The 8,624-nt window shown below is 39.3% G+C and overlaps 1 pseudogene; it reads right to left on the bottom strand.

Moving 5' to 3' along the window:
- Positions 1–8,164: 8,164 nt before the first annotated feature.
- LOC118612332 lies at positions 8,165–8,283 on the bottom strand (annotated as a pseudogene).
- Between the last annotated feature and the right edge of the window lie 341 nt (positions 8,284–8,624).

Below are 8,624 nucleotides of genomic sequence, written 5' to 3'. Positions count from 1 at the left end.
TTTTATGTTCTGTTAGGAAGGCTACCAAATCTGCATCACTGCCATTTTTTCTCAGGTCCCAGCGGCATGGGGTGGATAAAGACACAGAAGTGTAGTTAGAATTTTTCCTCGCTTCTTCCCCACTGATACAGCGAAGAATCACAGGTCAGTGAGATTTAGAAAAGATTTATTAAAAGTATATTTTAGAAAGAGAGAACATGCTCCAAGGGAGAACGGGTTTCCAGCAAAGAGAGCTGTAATATTCCAGAAGTGGGGAGGTCTGTTTTATATTTAGGCAGTGATGGGTGATTACAAAGGCATTCCGAGGTGATTGGCACATCATTAAGCTGCTATATAACTTGGCCTAGTGTGCATGCGTTCACCCAGAATTCAGTCTGTTACAATTAGGCTCATTAACTTCTGAGTATAAATATGATATTTAGTGATGGTATAATGAGGCTTAGGTGGTGGGTGGGTTAGGGCAGTACCTTCTGCAGAAGCCTCTGTGGCTGGATTAAACCAGCTAAAATTATGGCCCTCCTCTCCCTTGTCTCTGGGAATGCAGGATTCTCTAACAACCAATCTGGTGTTCTTCAGAAGGTCTCTACTCTGAGCCTCTATTCCTTTGTTCCTCTGTCACTCATGTCTGACTAGCCGCCTAATACCAGACCAAGGTTTTCAGTTGCGTACAAATTGGTTCCTCTAGGAACTTTCCAGGCATCAAAATTAACTTGCCCACAACTTAGGGGTTTTTTTTTTCCCTTTCTAGTTTAAAATGTGTTTGCCTCCTATGGCCTCCCCTAAACACACAGAGCCACCAGAGTTTCCCCCCTAAAAGACAGATGGGGTTTCTTCACCCCGTTGTTGAAAGTCTTCAAAAGAGCCTGCATCCCACCCTAATTATTAGGGTGAAGTTTTGGATGAAGTCCAAACTCCGTGTGTCATAGTGTCCTCTACATTTGACCCCAATTACCTCTCACAAGAGTTTGATTCAATAAATATTTATTGTGTACCTAATGTGTGCCAGGCATGGAAAAAAGTAAAGATGGATAAGGCACTCTCAGGAAACTTGCAGTCTGGAAGGGCAAATCGATGTCAGTAATTCAAAAATAACAGTTTCCGTGATGAAGACATCAAACTTGTGTTTCCAAAGCAAGGAAGCTCTACTGCCTTATTCATTTTCCTCCTGGGATTTCCTTTCATCTTTTTCCGTGAGGCAAATTTCTGTTCAGCCTTTAGGAGCCTAGTAGACTATGGGCTTCTGAGGAAAGTTTTTCCTTCCTTCTCCAGCTTTTGCTTCCTTGTTTCAAGCCTCTGAGTGCATGGGCGCCATGCTGCCAATATCTTGCTGGCCTGGAGGACTGTGTAGTCTTTTTCTCTCTCGTTATTCTTTGTCTCCTTGTGTGCCAAGTACTCTCAGGTACCCAGTTTCTGTTTAGTGAATGAGTACCTCCTTTGGCTCAGTGTTTCTCTTAGAACCAAGTCCTGCCTGTAGGGGGAAGCCTCCCAACTCCCTGGGGGCCTTAGGCCTCAGCGCACACTGAGGTATCAGGTTACCTCGAAGAGACCTTAGAAAGCAAGGCTGAAGAAAAGACAAATTTCTGCCTTCTGCCTCCTTTCTTTGATTCCTTATTTAATTCTTCTAGTAGAGAAAAGAGGAGCTGGCAAAGGCTGGTAGAATTCGGGTCTAGGGATGCTGGCCAGAGGGCTGCCTGAGGAAAGGTGCTGGAAGGGGGGAGGGACGAGATCCTGGGCTGAGAGAGGGCAGCCCCTCCCCCAGGAGAAACGGAAGCTGGTCGGGGCGCACTGCCTCATCGCCAGGTTTTCCGCTTCGTTGGTGCCGAATAGCTTTCCTCACGATTACATTCTTACAACACCATTTATTCTGACTGCTTGGTCTTCTGTACATGGATGTCTTGTAATTTACTTACCTGAACCCCTAGTATTGGGAATTCAGATTGTTTTTTGAATTTTTCCAAAAGCACTTCCAAGAGTCGTGAAAGTCGGGGGAGGTGGGGACTGGCGAATGACCCTCTGCACAGCATCTCCTGAGAGCTGGCTCCCTCCTTCGAAGGTAGATTCCCAGGGGTGCCTCTTGTTTTTTGCAAGGAAGGTTACTTCTTGCTAGGCCATTCTGTGCCACTCGGCGGTCCTCTGGCATCATGCGAGCTGGCCTGGGCATTCTATGTGCTAGCAGTAGTTTCTTTGGCCATGTAACTCAGTATTTCAAAAGCCACTCTCGTCACCTTCTATTACACTATGAAATATTTGGTGGTGTCCACATTTGTTTTGAATGTAGACCTTCTGGCCCTCTTGGATGCCTCTCAGCTATCTTTGTTGGATATACCCAATTTCCATTCTAGCCTGTAATCTGAATACAAGTGGAAATTTTCAGTGACTATGTGGGGAGAAAGAATTTGTTTGAATCTAGGAGCTTTCACCGGGGACTATAAATAAACTTAGATATGAACATTATAACTCCTTTTCCACCCCAACTGGGTGTACTGCTATTCAGTTCTGACACTAACTGCCTGAAGTTGGCCTCAGACCCCACAGATCCTCCACAGACAGCCCTTCCTTCAGATGCCAAAGTTCCATAGTCCCCAGGGCCTCAGTTTTCAAAATGTTCTAGAATACCTCTCAGAACTCAGGTAAGTGCTACACGGATGGTCACTGTCTTATTGTTAAGAATAAACAAAGTGTGAGAAGCTTCCATGCCTTCAGCTCACAGAAGCAGCCTGCGTCACCTTCCGGACATACCCACGTGTTCACCAACACGGAAACTGCCCTGACCCGTGGCGTATAGAATTTTCTTGGAGTTTCACAACATAGGCATGCTTGATTAAATTATCATCCACGTCATTGAACTCAATATCCGGTTTTCGTCTCTGGAGGTCTGATGTCCAAACCTCTACCCATGTGCTTCATCTCCTGTGACCAGCCTTTCCCCTAAGCTATTCAGGCGCCCACCGGGAGTCGTGTCATTAGCATAACAAAGGCATTCTTATCACTCAGGAAATTCCAAGGTTTTTTGAAACTGCGCCAAGAAGCAGGGGGAAAAGACCAGATATATTCTTTATTATACTACAATCCCGAATTAAGTTACACAGTGATTTCCCTGAATAGATTGAAATAAACTGGAGACGGAGAAATACAGCTTTCACTCCACGAGTGGCCCTGTATAGTTGTTAGTGTTACATATTGGTATAGAGGAACTAAGAGAAAGTCGTTTTTAGCCATCGGCGTTAGGCACTATTTGAAAATGACACAGGGGCTATGGTTTTAGAAAGAGTTAAGAAGAGTGCCTTAGGGTTCAGTAACTGGGCCTGTGGTTTCTGTCATCTGGCACAGGATAAAGTTCTAAGTGTTACAAGAGGATTACCACGGGTGGGGGAGGGGGCCGGCGCTTGGAAGATGTTCGGTGTTTAGCTAGTTAGGGAAGGAGCTGCGCAGGGTTTACAGGCGTTTGGTTCTCCGTCTGGAGTTCTAGCAGATGGAAAATACTGCCTTGATCACAGGTGGAAGCCTAAGCTCTTTGGAGGTGCGTCACGGGCTGAGGGCTCCATGAACAGGATGATGCCGCTGGGCTGGGGCAGTCAGGGACGGGCAGGGCTGGGCAGGTCAGCAGCAAGTCAGACTCCAGGGGTCAGTCTTCTGCTTCAGAGTTGCAAGATCTTGGGTAATTTTCACTGTTTAGAAACTGTGTGATCCTCTTAACTTTTCTGTGCTTCGATTCTTATTTGTAAAATGGGAATAACAACACACACTTTGTAGTCCCGTTAAAGGATTCAGTGGGGCTAATCCATGTTAAACGCTTAGAACAATGGCCAGTGCCATAAAGAACAGTCAGTGAATGTTTGCTTTTTTGAAGCTTATCTGGCTAGGAGCTTCTTATAATGCAAGAAACCTAAATTTTCTCTTATTAGAAAATACATATCTATAATCAACATAAAAATATGGCAATTTCAAAAAACTGTGACTAGGAAAAGTTACTTGAAATCCCACCTTCCAAAATAAACAAATTTAATGGCTGAGCATATTTTTCTGGTCTTCACTTCTACACATTATTTTACATGGCTGAAATCTTTTATAATTTTTCATTTATCAATGAAACATTAAATTTTTTTATTTTAAAAATATCCTTTATGAAGCTTATTGTCATAGTTACGCGATGTTCCATTGAGTAAATTTAAGCATATTTTATCTGTAAAAATATTCATAATAATAACAACTATTATCACTTGAGCACCATTTACATGTCAGGCTCCAGGTATTTTATAGACTTTCGCAAATATTTTAACAACTACAAACATTTTTCCTATGAACCTGATGTTGCACAGTTTGTGCCTATCAGAGAGCTGAGGCTGATCAGGCGTCTGATTCTGAAACGTGTAATCTATCCACTGTACCAAGTTTTTCCAGTTTTCAGTACTTTAAATAATAAGGTGAAGTGTATTTTTGCATTAAGAATTTTATAATTCATTTATCTTTCTTTTCTAAGGACAGTTTTGGTAGGTCTTGAAATGCCATAATTATAGTAAGCAGAAAAAAGGGCGAGCAACTTAAAATCTGAAAAGGGAGATGTGGCGAAACTGGGGATCAATGCATCCTTAGGTCTGCTTTGGAAATAGGCCCCAGACCTAACAGACTGTCCAAATAAAGTTCTTTTCTTTCTATTGTATCAGTTATTAATTTAATATAAATTAGCTAACATAAATTATTTTTTTATTAACTTTTTCCTCAAGATCTTAATATTGATGCCCCAGTAAAATTTCTATGAGAAAGTATTATTTCCTGTTGTAAGTTGTTTTTTTTAAATTCAAATCATTCTGCCTTGAGTTGGGCTCTGACACAGTTCCAGATAAATCAAGCTGGGGAACCCAAACACTGGGGTTCAGAGAGTGTGTGGCCACCAACTCCATTACTATTAGCATGGCCGAGGGCTTCCTACTCTTTTAAAGTCGAAGGAAGGTAATGAAGTATAGATCTACCTTTAGGGAAAGTACGAAGTTTGTGGCTAACACCCTGTACACAGGCAACTGTGTCAAGTGAAGGAAGACTGAAAGAGGGAAAGAGACAACCATAGACCATTCTCAAGACATTTGCCTCATCAGAGAAAACATAACTTTTATCTCTAGGGTTATGCTGTATTTTCTAAGCCATATACTTTTCATCTACCATTACACAAGAACAAATGAGTAAGCTATAGATCTATTGTTGAGTTAATAATTCAAATTATCCATGTCAAAGGAAAGAGAAATCTGAATAATGGAGCTGGAGGTAGAAAAGAAAAATTGCATTTCAAAAATTCCAGGAATGAACATTGAACTCTCTGTGTATAATTAAAAATTATACCACTTAGAACACAATTATAGAAACAAATTGCATCTGAATCTCTTGTGTCTAATTATGTGATTTAATGCAGCATATTAAAAAAATTACTGCTCATTTTTATCCCCCAATGGTATTTTAAAGGTCCATTTTTAATGTTGCAGAGAAATAATTAAGGCTATTATAATTAACTTTCCCATGATTCAAAAACTGTGAGTAATATGAAGACCTGCTGGTATATGAGACACAGAATAATATACTGTCTTTAAAAATACTGGCAATTTAACATAATTTGATAATTAGTGGTAAAAGAAAATACTTAGGAAGAAAATTTTTAGAATCATTGAGAGCAAAACTAAGTACAACTCAGAAATTGTTAAACTTTTGTTTATAGCTTTCTTTGAAGGATGTTCATGATGCAAAGAGGCTAATTCATAGTGATGCTGGCAGACATATAAATTGAAGTATCCATGTAAGATAAAATACTTATGTAAGAGCAACAAAACCTAATTCCCTAAGCTGGAATCTTAGAGAAAAAAGCGCAGCCTATATGTCTATGATAGCCATTAAGATAAAAATATATTAATGAAATCAGAAACTCTAAGAATTGGTAAGACCTTGGAGGCCCTCTTTCCTGACTCCCCTCCAAAGCAGGTGTCATTTCTATGGCATTCCTGTAATTCTCTTTGGTGAAAAAAAAAAATCAGGTGAAATATTAAATTTTGAACCAGGCTGAGTATATTGCCTTATTCTGTCAAAATGACTGTTAAATTTTTAAGCTGGATTTTTCTCAGAGACAATATACTGGAATCTAGGTTTTGTTTATAGCAAAAATTTCCAGTCAAATCAATAGGAAAAATAATACACGGGTTGTAAAACAGTCTCGCCATTTGATGTGTATATTGTTGGAAGGAGTTGCAGGCCTTTTCGTTGACATAAGATGAAAATTTGGATTCTGGCTTCAGCTCTGTTGCTTATCTGTTGAGGGACTTTGGGCATCAGCTGGCATTGGTTAAGTCTCATTTCTTCATCCTTAAAGAAAAATGATGCCTGCTTTGATGAATGATGCTTACATTTGGATGGCATTTTGTTGTTTTTTTTTGAAAAATGCTGCAGGTTGAGACCAAATCTATGTTCTTGTTTTTTTATATCAGTTGGTAATAACAGTCTTATAATTTTTATAGGTATGTAGTTTATAGAGCTTTGTTGCGAGGTAAATTGTCTGTAAGAGGTCTCTGAGGTACAAACAACACCGTAAGCATAGAATGAGCTACTTAGTAGGAAATAAACTCCCTGCATGGGAGGCTAAGGGACTGAGTGTCCGGATGCGCAGAGGAGGCTGCATGATCAGGCTGGCAGTTGAATGTTTTGACTTGTGAGATTACTGCCGGGCTTGAGGGTTAGTGGTGATATCTTCGAACATTCTAAAATGTCGTATGGACTAAAATATAATTGTTAAGAAAGACAAAGATTAAAACGCAATCTTCTATTAAAAGAGTTTGCCTATAGAAACTCTGAAAAAAGAATTTACCCTTTTTGTAATCCTTGAGAAAAACGTTTTAACTATTGGGTTTGGAAAAAATAACTGCATCTTTTGTTATGTGTTACTTAGCAGAGTTCATTGGAGTATAAACACAATTATTTCATCGTTTCCTTTTTTATGTTTCATATGTCATCTCACATGCTCTTTATTCTTATCTGTTTGGCAACTTTTGTATATTTTAGTCATTTAGAGACAACTGGGAGGTTTTTATCAGTCTTCTAAAAGGCCAAAGTCAGACTGCCTTATGATCATTTTTGAAGATACGACCTTGGTCAAGATGTTCTCACTGGACTATTTCACGAAGAGTAAATAACAGAAACATTAACTCGCTGCTGTAATTCAAATAAAGACATTATTTCTTTAAAATCTAGGGAATGAAATGAAAATTTTGGGAGAGATTGTATTTTTTCACAAAAAGGTTATGCCAGAGGGTACACATTTTACAAGTCACAGATGGAACTCAGTCTCTTTACTTTACAATGATACTTTATACAAAGTTTATGCTTGAGGAGGTGAATGAGTCTATGCTAGAATTTGTGGAAGACTTAGCTATGGATCCAGGCCATGAGGGAAGCACTTATTTAGTTTGGATAACAGAGAAGAAGAGAAAATCAAAGGTAGAAACTCTAACTCTTGAAATATTCGTTGCAGAGCCAGTATGTGTCAAATGGCCATTCTGTGCCAGGCACTTGACATGTTTTATCTTATTTGGTCCTTGCTATAACAATGGTTATTCTCACATTGGAAGAAAATTTTGTGAAAGAGAGAATTGACACTTTGTACTACTTTAGGAAGCAATAGTAAGATTGTTGAGTGAAAATTACTGGGGATTATCATTTGGTTTTCCGTAATGAAAGATGCTGGTGGTCTGGATGTACCTACCATCTCTCCCCCTAGTTCTCCAGGACTGGGCTGGTGGTGTGGATGCCTGGATCACTGCTTCCTCTTTGTGTTCTCTCACTGGAAGCTCTGTCCTCCATCAGTGACAATGTGACCCCAGAAAAGAAGAGGATTGGTCAACCAAGAACCTCTAGTGACATTTGTCTCCTGCTTGAGGTCCAGTTTAACCCATCATCAGTAGAAAGTTTGAAAAGTATACTTTTCCCAGTAGGGAGCTTCCTTGTGACATAAATAATCTCTGTTACCAGCAGTGTTACCAGAGATTGAATTTCGACATAGGATAGAAAATGAGATTAGACAACATTTCTCTCCCTTATCTCCATCTCAATGTTTCTTGATTATATATTAGTTGAAAGAGTTAAGAGGTTTAGTTTATTATTTTATTTTATTTTATTTTTATTTTATTTTTTAAGCCTATAGCACCTGGTATTCCTAGGTGGTCTCCCATCCAAGTACTAACCAGGCCTGACCTTGTTTAGCTTCTGAGATGACATGGGATTGGGCACGTTCAGGGTGTCATGGCCATAGACAAGGCATAGTTACTTTAGAAGTAATCCCACTGACCTCTTGGAAAAAACCCTGTTACTTTTTGAGATGACTTTAGCTTTGTTCGAGCCTAATCGTTTGCTAAACTGAAGTAGCTCAGAAAAAACTAAAAATCACAACCAGGAAATATTTTCATGCAACCTAATCAAAACAAATGAGAAAGAAACAGATCTTGTGCTATATGAATCACACTTGAAAAAGCAGAGTAAGTAGATTGTATATCTACTTTCAAGGCTTTAAAAATGTTTTTCGTTTTCTATAACAGCCTTAAATTTTTATAGTGATTTAGATAAAATAATCTATTTTCCAGCATGTATTAAGTGAG

This window comes from Rousettus aegyptiacus, unplaced genomic scaffold (assembly GCF_014176215.1).
Source record: "Rousettus aegyptiacus isolate mRouAeg1 unplaced genomic scaffold, mRouAeg1.p scaffold_m13_p_15, whole genome shotgun sequence".
Taxonomy (NCBI): Eukaryota; Metazoa; Chordata; class Mammalia; order Chiroptera; family Pteropodidae; genus Rousettus; species Rousettus aegyptiacus.
The sequence above is the reverse complement of the archived record's forward strand: the minus strand, read 5'-3'. Positions and strand labels throughout refer to the sequence as shown.